General features: G+C 36.6%; 1 long non-coding RNA gene across 1 annotated transcript in view; it reads left to right on the top strand.

Annotated features, from left to right (window-relative positions):
• Positions 1–1,324: 1,324 nt before the first annotated feature.
• The window catches only part of LOC122675666, a 51,249-nt gene continuing 39,324 nt past the window's right edge, over positions 1,325–13,249 (top strand). The window contains exons 1-2 of the long non-coding RNA XR_006335317.1: positions 1,325–1,430; positions 5,092–5,176. This is a non-coding gene — a long non-coding RNA (uncharacterized LOC122675666). The remainder of the gene's footprint in view (positions 1,431–5,091; positions 5,177–13,249) is intronic.

Raw genomic sequence — 13,249 nt, forward strand, 5'->3', positions numbered from 1 at the left:
ATAAAACCTGTCCAAAAACAGGTTCTTAAATTAGGGTTCACAGATCCCAAGAGGGTCATGGGTAGAATGCAGGGTGGCTATGAACTTGAATGTGAAAATAATTACAACATTATCTTCACTCACTTCCAACTGAAATTGAGCATATCCTTCAATCATGAAGATAGGCAACAACCTGTAGTACTATTAGCAGTACCTGTCTCTTCATCACCAAAAAAAATTACAGATATTTTCCTATCAAATTAGAGTTGTTGCAGATATCTGAAAACATTGTTTATATCTCATCACTTCTTCAAAATTATGGTAATTATTAGATCTACTGATAGATTTTGTTTTTTAAAAGCACATGTATTATTATATCACATTTGACTTTTACATATTTTGATAACTATAATTCCCTCTAATTGGTTTCCTTTGCAATCTCTATACATCTTCTTTTACGCATTTAAAAATATTAATCTGAGAAGGGATCCACAATCTACCAGATTGTCAAAGGGACAAGGAACATAGGACCAAAAAAACTTAAGAACTCCTGTTTGAAAATTGGTCATATTTCATTTTTTTGTTCATTCAACAATCAACAACATTAAAGTACCTTTAATACATCCTGGAATGTCCTAAGCAGTAAGGCTATAAGAACAAACAAGACAAAACTCCCACTCTTAAGAATCTTAAATTCTAGAGAAGCAACCTAAATTATTTTTCCAAGTAGAGTAATTTCTTAAACACTCAGGGTCTAAAGCAACAACAGAAATTCACAAGTAGCATAGATCCTTGCTACTCAGAGTTTGGCGCCTTAAATAGCAACTTTGGCATTACCAGGGAATTTGTTAGAAATGCAGAATATCAGGTTGCATCTCAGAATCTGCGTTTTAGTAACATCCCAAGGAATTAGAGTTTGAGAAGTTCTGGTTTAGCTTTTAGACTGCACACTGCCATCCTTACTGCTTCCTTCTTCCCACTCGGCCTGAAACACAGGGTATTAGGAGGCCACTGATAAAAATAAGTCTAGATCAAATTGCTTTCCCCAAGGGCTTGAGAGAAAGGTGGAATGGCTCTTGAGAATTCTATTTCAAACCACACAGAAGAGTAAAAATTCAGGCGGGGGGAAAAAAAGTCCTGACTGAAAATTTTCTCACAGTCTCTCATGCTTAATTTGGTCATTCCTTTGTATGCAATTAAACAAGCTTATCTTGTTTAGTGATACCTCAATGGAGTGAAATTGGCTACACCATTCTTTCAGTCAAACCACTATTCATAGATTTCTATTCTCAACCACGTTATTTATACTCTGCCTAAAAGTAGGTTTCACAGTTATTTAGAATCATGCAGCACCAACAGAGATCTGAAGAGTGAAACACGTTTGAATCTCCTCACATAATATCTGGGGAGAACCCCAACCTGTGAAAAATGAAAGGAGAAAAAAAAGATACGTAAGTAAAGATATTAGAACCCAGCGGTTGCTGAAGAGCTGAAAACATATTGAGTTCTATGTCTGGTGGAAACTTCTGAAATACTACTCAACTGAAGTAAAGTGGTTTGATCACTAATGTTACTAATGACCTGGGAACAGTATTTTCTGCTCACTGCAATCTCTGATCCTATCTTTTGTTTAAAAGTCTGATTTTTTTCATCATCGATTTTTGGTATTCCCTTTTATTTTTAAAATTATTGCTTTAAAATGTGACTTGTCTTGATTAATGAGGCTTGGGGCACCCAAGGTCCTGTCCCAACCCTACTGGACATACAAGGTCAGAGGTGAGGAAATAATTAGAATAAACTTCAGAAATAAAAAGTATTTATTTCCCATGTGATTGTCTTTAATCTTTCAATATTATCACTCACAATAATTTTTAAAACAATCATGATATGTATGTTTTGTTGCATTCATACACCAAGTATAATTAAGATCTGTTGTTATCAGAACAGGTTACAGTCAAGGAACTCTTCCATTTAATTAATAAGCAAACTGAGGCTTGGATAATTAACTCAGACTTGTGGTTTCTCTAAATCGCTCCAGAGTAGAAAAATTTATCCCAAAATAACCCCACTGTAGTGTAAGAAGCAAAGTACTATGTTTGAACATGGTGTGAAATGCTATTGTCATCAAAGTTAATCATCAAGAAATCTAAGGTTAATAAATGGCTGAGATGAATTGGAAAATTTGATCTTTACTTGGATTTAAATTAATGAAATTATATGTTAGAGGGATAGCCCCTCGCTAAGGCATTTAATGTTAACTTTCATAAGAGTCTCACAGGGCATTGTTAAAATTGTCTGTCAATTGCCAGATGAAAAAATGCATTGTATCAGTATTTTTGCAAACATAGATAGCATTAGTCACTCAGTCATGTCTGACTCTTTGAAACTCCATGGACTGTAGCCCGCCAGGCTCCTCTGTCCATGGGAGTCTCCAGACAAGAATACTGGAGTGCGTAGCCATTCCCTTCTCCAGAGGATCTTCCTGACCCAGAGATAGAACCCAGGTCTCCCACATTGCAGGCAGATTCTTTACTGTCTGAGCCTCCAGGGAAGCCCATTTTTGTAAACATAATGTAACCTCAAATAGAAAAGGGTACATGATAGGAAGATAAAGTTAAACCATATCATCCCATAAAGCACAAATAATCCCAAACATCTCCAGTGGCAGACAACTGAAGATAAATAATTTGGTTCCATACCAAATAATTTCTTGAAGACGGGAAATAAACAAAGAAACACCGTGACCACTGTGGCTATTGTATTCAGCTTTGTTTGAAGAAGCAGAGCCTAACTCAAACTGGTTCAAGCTAAGGTGGGATTATGTTATGGATGAATAGGAAGCAGTAAGAAGGATAGGATACAAGAGAAATGTGACTACTTCTAATTGCGATGAGTTATATGTGTAGAAAAAACATTGGATTTCAAAAAGTCAGTACTAAAAAAAAGTGTAAAGTATTTCATTTTCATATTGATGGCATGTTCCTATGATGATATTTTAGATATACTGGCTTATAAGATATATTATTCAAATGAAGTTCACCTATTCCTTCTAACTTTCCTTAATGTGACTACTTGCCAAGGTAAAATTACACATGAGGCTCCCACTGGGGGCTCACGTTAGATTTCTGCTGGACATCACAGCTCTAGAGCTACTGGTGTTGAGATGTAAGTTAGGAAAGAGGATTGTAGAAAACAGGCAGGCAGCAGGGGCTGAGGGGGGAGTAGTTTCCTTTCAAAGGAGGATGGGCCTGGCAAGGTCAACTTCACTGCTGATTCATTGAAGAGTAAGAGAGTCCAAGAAGGAAAGAGGCAAGTCTTGTCCTCCGGCCAGGGCAAGTCTAAACTGGAGGACATCTCCAAGAGACCCTCCAGCCAGGGCAAGTCTAAATGGGGGACATTTCCAAGAGACACTCTAGATATGACAAGTCTAAATGGGGGACATTTACAAGAGACCCTCTAGACAGGGCAAGTCTAAATGGGGGACATTTCCTTCTTTTTCCTCTCTCTGTCTCCCTCTCTCTTGCTCCCTGTCTTCATCTCCATTTTATCTCCATTTCCCCTCCTCCTTCCATCTCCATCTTCATTCCTTCCTTCCTCTCTCCTGTTTTGCATTTCCTTTCCTTCTCCTGCTTTCCTTCTCCTTCCTTCTTCCTTTCCTGTGTTCTTTTTTTTTTTTTTTTAAGAAAAGAAATATTGATTATCCTGAACGAGTCAAACAGGAACACAAGTGATGATTATTAACTGTAGCAGACTTTTCAGAAACAAACACAGTTTTAAAACTAAACATTGATTAAGAAAAAACCTGAAGTTGCTGTTTAGTCACCTGAAGAGGAATTCCTAATTGCCTCCGAGCTAGGGCAACGTCTTCCTCACTCTGGAGTGCCTGCTGCCCGGGCCTTATGCGATTGTTCCTGCCGATCAGGCCCACAGACTTAGAGGTGCTTCTTAAAGTTCTGCGGAGATCATCGTTTATGTGTATGTCAAACAGATTGCATTTGTAACATTTAATGCCCACAATAACAGTCATAAAACATGCTGGCGTGTGCTCACTGTGTAAACACTTTCTTCTGAAGATAGAGCCAGGGAAATGTTTTAGGAACTTTGACATTTATGGCCGTATTTATAATCTTTTTTGGATCATTTCCTCACAGAGTCACATGTTTGTATATTTTAAACTCTCTGGAGAAATAAAAGTGTTTAAACATAATATAATGATGTGATATGCATTTTATGAGATCTTGCTCACCATTTAGGCATAAGAAAAGAGAATTCTGTGGTCACTCCTGAAAAGGGTTTCCATAAATGCTGAATTTTCTAGATTTGTGCCACAAAGCTAAGGTGATTAGAAAGAGGAGGAGGAGGTGTATATTCAACTTTTTTTTTGCTTGGAACTAGACTACCCTGGGTTTCCCAGGTGGCACTAGTGGTAAAGAACACCCCCTGCCAATGCAGGAGACACAAGAAGTACGGGTTCCATCCCTGGTCAGGAAGATCCCCTGAAAAGGCGCATGGCAACCCACTCCAGTATTCTTGCCTGGAGAATTCCATGGACAGAGGAGCCTGGCCGGCTACAGTCTATGGGGTTGCAAAGAGTCAGACATGACAGAACTTAGCATGCAGGCAACCCTGAAAATTGAAAACTAGACATATATCCCCAGTTGGGAATATGCATTGGGGAGAATTCCTTGGGCAGATACATGCACTTTTTGTGTTTTCTAAGAAGATGAATATCTAGCAATTTTATTGCCCCTCTATACTGGCACATCATATGAATTTACCTACTGTTTAGTTTTTGAAATTTCCTATTCTATAGCACAATAGCCCAAGAAATACCCATCCAGCCATAGAAACAAAACTTTTTAATTTTTATCTCAAACAATGCAGCTAGGTTTTACTAAACACTTAATTTGGTATATACCAAGTATCTTATATGTGCTAATTTATTAAATAGCCATAACAAGTCTAAACAGCAAGTGACTGAGATGGTATTCAAACCCAAGGGATGCGTCTGATCTAAAAAGTGTTCTTACTCCAACATGCTGTCCTGGAAGGAGAGGACATAGAAATTTTAACATGTGTCTTCAATTTTTTTTTTTGACATTCCTCCAAAAGAGAATATTCCCGTGGAATCTGGACCAACTCTAGAGACCAACAGAGCATGGCGGAAGAGACTGCTGGCTCCAGAGATTAGGACAAGGTAGGCTGTTCTGTCATTAATCTGAGACATTCATTTCTGGGGTCCTGAGCTGTTCTGTAGTAGGCATGACTCGGCCATGTCATGAGGAAGCTCAGACTGTGGTTTTTAGAATAATGGCTTACACAACTAGACAGAAGATTTTAAATTTACCTGAGGGGTGGTGGTGGTTTAGTCGCTAAGTCATGTCTGACTCTTGCGACCCCATGGACTGTAGCCTACCAGACTCCTCTGTCCATGGGATTCTCCAGGCGAGAGTACTGGAGTGGGTAGCCTATCCCTTCTCCAGGGAAACTTCCCGACCCAGGGATTGAACCTGGGTCTCCTGCATTGCAGGCAGATTCTGTACCAACTGAGCCACCAGGGAAGCCCAGCTGAGGGTTAGGAATATCCACTTAATACAAAGCTTTATCTCTCATTATTGTTGAATCTTTAAAAGACCATTTCTTATTCAGGCTCAATTTAAAAATTTTTACACACAAATAATAGTTATGCCTAATACAATATGCCTGACTTTGTCCTAAGGAATTTTGTATGTGTCGACACACAAAATCTTCCCAACAGTCATGAAGTAGCTGTTGTAATTATCTCTAACTTTACATATAAAGAAACCGAGGCACAGAAAGGCTAAGGGTTTGCCCAGGATCAGTCAGCTATTAGAACTGAAGTGTCAGGATTTGAACTTGGATTTTCTGGTTTCAGATTCTGTGTTTTTCACCACCTTTTTTACTGTCATGAGCAAATTCTCAAATTAAAGAGGTTACTTAAAAAAAAAAAAAGATTAACAAAAATAAACATTTCCCCTCTCTGGTGGCTCTTTACTACTCCTCCCCTTGAATTTGGGTGGACTCACGAATGCTTCAACCAACAGAACATGGCAGAAGTGATGCTGGCTGGCTGTGAAGGCTAGGTCATGATAGGTCTTGCACCTTCCACTTTGTCCATGGGAACACTTGCTGCTGGATTCCTAAGTCACTATAGGAAAAGTCCAACGACCCTGAAGCCTCCATGCTGTGAAGAGTCCCAGGCCACGCAGACGTCACTGCAGCTGACAGTCCCAGAGGAGTAGCCTGGAAATCATCCTAACCTGGGCACCGACATGTAAAAAGTCTCCGGACATTGAGTCCCGGTCTTTTGAGGGGTGAGCTTAGGGGTGGTGGTGGTTTAGTCACCCCTTAAAAGACCCCGGTCTTTTAAGACAAGGCTTCAGATATCTTAGCTCAGACACAAGCTGTCTCTGTTGCATTCTGTCTACATTCATGATCCATGGAATCTGAGAGAATGAGAAAACGACTGCTGTTTTAGGTCCCTGAATGTGAATGGTTTGTTATGCAGGAAAGGATAATTGAGATGCTTTCTAATGACAGCTTTTCCTAAACTTGACTCCTAGAAGTAAGTACTAAAAATATTTGCTGTTACATTTTCAGTCCTTTTTCTATACTTGTAAACATTGTTCATATTCAGTTTTAAATATTAATAGGACCATTATATTTAAATGGTTCATACACTTACTTTCACACTTATTTATTCAAAAGATTTTTAATTGAGAACCTGTATGCCAAGAATTGTTTAAGATGTTGAGGATACAAGATGAACAAAGTCTTAAAGAAGATGGAGTTTATGTTTATTTAACAATGTCTTGCTCTTTATGTTCTTATATACAAGTCTATATAATTCCTTTTCTCTGCTCATGCAATATTTGTTTTTATTTGCCCATATAGATTACATAGTACTAGAAGTGACTCATACTGTCAGATACCTACATTTCCAATATTTTTCTATTTCGAACTACGTATAAGTTGTTATTGTCCAGTGGCTAAGTCAGGGCCAACTCTTTATGACCCCATGGACTGCAGCATGCCAGTCTCTTCTGTCCTCCATTATCTCCTGGAGATGGCTCGAATTCATAGCTATTGAGTCAGTGATGCTATCTAACCACCATCTCATCCTCTGCCACCCTCTTCTCTTTTTGCCTTCAATCTCCCCCAGTACATGTATATTTTCTCTTAACAGAAAGTCTAAGTATAACTGGGGAGACTTGTGTTTTTAATTCTAATGCTGCCAAATCATCTTCACCAATTCATACTCCCAACAGCAGCACCTGAAAATGCCTGTCCCCCAACCCTCACTGACACTTGGGTTCATGTTCTAGGAGCAAAGCTGTCATATTTTAATTCCCATTTTCTCCAGTTATTAGTGAGATTAAACATCTTTAGAAACTATGATTTTTTCAGTGAATAGTTTATTCTTATCCTTTGCTCATTTTAAAAATTGGTTGTCTTCCTTAACTATTTAAAAGTGTACCTACTTTAATTATGAATCCTTTATCTATTAAAGGATAAAGCAAAAACAGTTTATTTGAGTCTAAACCTGCTTTTAAACTTCATATTGCTTTTTGTCATACAGACGATTTTGATTTTTATGTGGGCAAATTTGTCCATCTGTTACTTCGTGTCTTTTGGATTTTATATCTTGGCTATGAAGGCCTCCATGCCAAAGTTATATAAACATTATTTTTCTCCTCGATATATAAAAATGTTTTTTTAAACATCAGGTCTTTTTTTTCTTTTTCTAATGTATTGGGCTTTTAATGACTGGCTGGTAGGCATCTAGATTTACTTCTCTTTTTTGGTCTATCGATTGATTAGTCCCCAGCTAACATGTGTAGTGGAGAAGGAAATGGCAGCCCACTCCAGTGTTCTTGCCTGGAGAATCCCAGGGGCTGCCATCTATGGGGTCGCACAGAGTCGGACACGACTGGAGCAACTTAGCAGCAGCAGCAGCAGCAACATGTGTAGTTATAATATATTATAGTTTATTTTTCATGTTTGACAGGGCAAATTGGCCCTCTTGATTTCTCTTTTTCAAAAATATCTTGATTTTTCTTTTATTTTCTCTTTCAAAGTTTGGAAGTGTGGCTTATTGAGTTCTGTTCCAAAAAAGAAAATAAAATTTCCTATGGGATTTTTTAAATTAAGATTTAATTGAATTTATAGAGAAGTTACAAAGAAGTGATATGTATACAACCCAGCAACATGGTCTCTTCTGCATTTATTCAACTTTTCCACTAAGCTTTATGATATATTTTCTTCTGGGTCTTGGCATATTTCTGTTTCATTCCTAAAAACTTAATTATTTTGTTACTCAATTTTGTTAATTGTCAATGGGATGATTATTAAAGTTTTATTCAGTTATTGCTAGGGTGGGGGAAAGCCAAAAGCTTTCTGCATGTTGATCTTGGAGTCAATCTCTTTACTTATCAGTTGTCTCTTGGTCCTCTTCGAGTGTCATTATCTGAACTAAAAATAATGTCATCTACACATAAAAACTGTTTTGTTTCATCTACTCCTCCCTTTCACTATTCTTATTTTCGGGATTAATTTTTTAACCAAGAATTCCAGTAAAGTTGTGATAAATTGAGGTGATAGTAAGCACACCTTTCTTGCTCCTGAATATTTTATTATTAAGTAGGACACTTGCTGTATGTTTCTAGTAGAAAACGTTAGCAAGATTTAAAAAAGAGCTCCTTCTATTTCTATCTTAGCATTTAATGAAAAATGGATTTTGAATTTTCTCAAATGATTTTTTTAGACATCTATTAAGATATTAAGTAGATTTTCTCCTTTAATCTACTAATGTAGCAAAACAAAGGACAACATAATGTTCATTCAGTCAACACATATTTATTGAGAACTTTTTATGTATATGTGCTTCCCTAGTGACTCAGATGGTAAAGAATCTGCCTTCAATGCAAGAGATCTGGGTTTGATCACTGGGTGAGGAAGATCCCCTGGAGAGGGGAATGCTTTCCACTCCAGTATTCTTGCCTCGAGAATTCCATGGGCCAGAGGAGCCTGGTGGGCTACAGTCCATGGGGTTGCAAAGAGCCAGACATGACTGAGTGACTAACACTATTACATACATGTCAATGACTATGGTAAATGTCAGGAATATAGACAAGAACAAGACAGGCAAGTTTTCTGCCCTGAAGTTGAGCAAGCTTTGCATTCTTAGAATCGACCCTATCTGCTCTAGGTGTGTTACCATTTCCATATGCTGCTTGACTTGATATGATGCTGCTCTGCTTAGGAATTTTGCATCTACGTTCCTGAGTGGAACCAGATTCTGTTGCTCTGGGACCCGTTCAAACTTGACAGCTTTACAAGTTCTCAGTACACAAACTGGAACAAAATATAGTGTTTCTCTCCATTCATTGAAGTCTTTTAAATCCATAATAAATTTTATAGTTTTCTTCCTATGGGTCTTAAACATTTCCTATTAAATATATTCCCAGATAATTTGCTAATTATGAGTGAGATGTTTAAATCAACTCTTCTAATTATTTATTGCTTTAATGTATGAAATCAATTGATTTTTGTATATTTGGTTATGATCGGTCACTTAAGCTGAAATCTCTCAATAAAAATCTTTCAGTTTTAACTGATTCTTTTCCCCTGGTTTTGAGACTTCAGGATAGACCATCACAAAATGAATGAATAGTAATAGTTTCCTCTTCCTCTTCAATCCCTAACCCCTTTTCCCTCTCTATCAGATCTTTTAATAAAAAGCATCCATGTATTTTTTTCTTCTTTTAAAGTCAATGTTCCTGAAGTTTTATTGTTAATATCACATATTTCCCCATCTATTTGCCATGAAGTGATGGGACCAGATGCCATGATCTTAGTGTTCTGAATGCTGAGCTTTAAGCCAACTTTTTCACTCTCCTCTTCCACTTTCATCCAGAGGCCCTTCAGTTCTTCTTCACTTTGTACCATAAGGGTGGTGTCATCTGCATATATGAGGTTATTGATATTTCTCCTGGCAATCTTGATTCCAGCTTGTGTTTCATCCAGCCCAGCGTTTCTCATGATGTACTCTGCATATAAGTTAAATAAGCAGGGTGACAGTATATAGCCTTTACTCAATCCTTTTCCTATTTGGAACCAGTCTGTTGTTCCATGTCCAGTTCTAACTGTTGCTTCTTGACCTGCACATGGATTTCTCAGAAGGCAGGCCAGGTGGTCTGGTATTCCCATCTCTTTCAGAATTTTCCACAGTTTGTTATGATCCACACAGTCAAAGGCTTTGGTGTAGTCAATAAAGCAGCAGTAGATATTTTTCTGGAACTCTTTTGCTTTTTTGATAATCCAACAAATGTTGGCAATTTGATTTTTGGTTCTTCTGCCTTTTCGAAATCCAACTTGAACATCTGGAAGGTCACAGTTCATCTTGAAGCCTGGCCTGGCAAATAGATGGGGAAACAATGGAAACAGTGACAGACTTTATTTTCTTGGCCTCCAAAATCACTGCAGATGGTGACTGCAGCCATGAAATTAAAAGACACTTGTTCCTTGGAAGAAAAGTTATGATTATGACCAACCTAGACAGCATATTAAAAACAGAGACATTACTTTGCCAACAAAGGTCCGTCTAGTCAAACTATGGTTTTTCTAGCAGTCTTGTATGGATGTGAGAGCTGGACTATAAAGAAAGCTGAGTCCCATAGAATTGATGCTTTTGAACTCTCAAGAGAGTCCCTTGGACTGCAAAGAGATCCAACCAATCAACCCTAAAGGAAATCAGTCCTGAATATTCATTGAAACTGACGTTGAAGCTGAAACTCCAGTACTTTGGCCACCTGACAAGAAGAACTGACTCACTGAAAAGACCCTGATGCTGGGAAAGATTGAAGGTGGGAGGAGAAGGGGACGACAGAAGATGAGATGGTTGGATGGCATCACTGACTCGATGGACATGAATTTGAGTAAACTCTGGGAGTTGGTGACGGACAGGGAAGACTGGAATTCTGCAGTCCATGGGGTCCGAAAGAATCGGACATGACTGAGCAACTGAACTGAACAGATCACATATTTAGATAGATAATCTGTACCAATTTAAGAAAGAATACTTCATGCCTATTATGGTCCTAGTTATCAGGTGCTTTAACTAAAAATGGATGTTGCATTTTTTGCAACATAGTTTTTGGCATATTTTTGAATAATAACTTTATTTTTCTTCTGTGACATATTGATGTGAAAATTAAATTAATTCATAATATTGATTTATATTTGCATTCTTGGAAGAAAATCTGCTAGGGTTTGTTTCCATTATTTCACAAACAGCTAGGTAAATGTAGTATTGCATTTTAGATTTTGGCATCTAAATCTTAATATTTGTGAGGTTACTTTGTCATTTTCTTTTTGAGTTGGTTGTATAAGTTTTGGTATTAAAGTTTTGCCAGTTCTTGAAATAGGATTTGTTCCCATGTATTAATGCCCTTGAAGAGTTAATAAGTCAGAAAATTATTTGTTCTTTAATATTTGAAAGAATTTTGCTCTACGTCTTCTGAATAGGTAAATATTTACTTTTGTTTATTCTTTTGTTCTCAAGAATGTTTCCTGCTTCCTTAGCAGTTAATATTCATGTTTGATAAGAATGAAATGATTCATTATATCAAGATTTTCAAGTGTTTTCATGTCTAAGATGACAAGTTCTTATCCTTAATTTTTTTTTATCTCAAATTTTTTCTTTGATTAGAATAAATAGAAGTTTGTATATTTTATTTTTTTGCTCTATTTATTGTTGGCTTTTTCCCCTAAAGAACCACTTGGATTTATTTCTCTATTCTATTCCTTTTAGTTTACTAAATTTTAATTTCTGCTTTCATCCTTAATAACTTTTTCCTTTTTTTTCCTATTAGCCATGCTTTGTTTTGCTCTTAGTTTCTCAAGTTAATAACTTAATTCATTTGTTTCTTTTATTTTTTAAAACTCTAGTGCCTCCTAAGTCGCTTCACTCATATCCGACTTTTTGCAACCCTATGTATTACAGCCTGCCAGGCTTCTTTCTCCATGGGATTCTCCAAGCAAGAATGCTGGAGTGGGCTCCCATGCCCTCCTCCAGGGGATCTTCCCTATCCAGGGGTCAAACCCATGATTCTTAAGTCTCCTGAATTGGTAGGTAAGTTCTTGACCATTAGTGCTACCTGGAAAGCCCAACTACAGTTTTAACTAAATACTATAGGTTTGAATATGTAGTGTGCTTATAATTGCAATTTTCTAAGTATTTTGCAATTACATTTTTAATCTCATATTTGACCCAGAAGAATATTTCTTTTTTTCTTCACTTAAAAAGGTTGGGAAATTTTCTAAAAAATTATTCTTTTTCAACTATTAATTATGTTACATTTTGATTAAAGAATATGATCTGCATACATCTGTGTTTTAGAAAATTCTGAGGTTATCTTTCTGATCAAATATATATAATATTTTATGTGTTTCCAAATATTTAAAAGCAGAATGTATGTTCTATTTGAGGAATAAATCTCCATGTGCATTTTCAAATTGATTCAGTTGGTGACATAAGATACCCCATTTCTTTGCCTATTGCCTACTTTAACTCTTAAGGACAGAAAAATATTTCATTTTTTATTATGCATCCATTGCAGTCAGTTCCTCTTTCTAATTCTAACAGTTTTTGCTTTATGCTTATTATATATTCTGTTATTTGGCACATGGAAGTTGAATCCTGATACATTTTAATTTGGGATCTTCTTACCAACATTGAAAAAAACAGATTATCTATGAGACACTTAAATTTTTTTCCTTGAAAATCTAATCCATCTTGTATGACTGTAATTCCAACTGTTAGTTGGGGAGAATAGTTCTTTATATTTAAATATAATCTTATACTTTCAACTTTCTTGTGTTAATCTTTCATAGCTATCTTTAATAGACAATTAGTGCTGATTGTCTAATGACCTAATTTTTGCCATTTAATATGATTAAGTCATTATATTTGTCATAAATTATATGTTTGTGTTACTCACCTTGATTTAGATTTTGTCTCAGTTTCTTTGCTATCTCCTTTGATATTTATCTTTGACTCTATTATACAAGTTTTCTTTCTCTTTTCTCTCTTCTAATGAAAAAGTATACATCCAACTTTTACTTTTGGTCAAAGTTACCTTTAAATAATAAATAACTCTATTTCTCTGTTCATGTCAAAGGGAAAGAATGTGTCTACCATTTTCTCTCCTATGCACTGTAAACAGGAGATACTGCCTTCCCTTCTTTG

This window comes from Cervus elaphus, chromosome 19 (assembly GCF_910594005.1).
Source record: "Cervus elaphus chromosome 19, mCerEla1.1, whole genome shotgun sequence".
Classification (NCBI taxonomy): domain Eukaryota; kingdom Metazoa; phylum Chordata; class Mammalia; order Artiodactyla; family Cervidae; genus Cervus; species Cervus elaphus.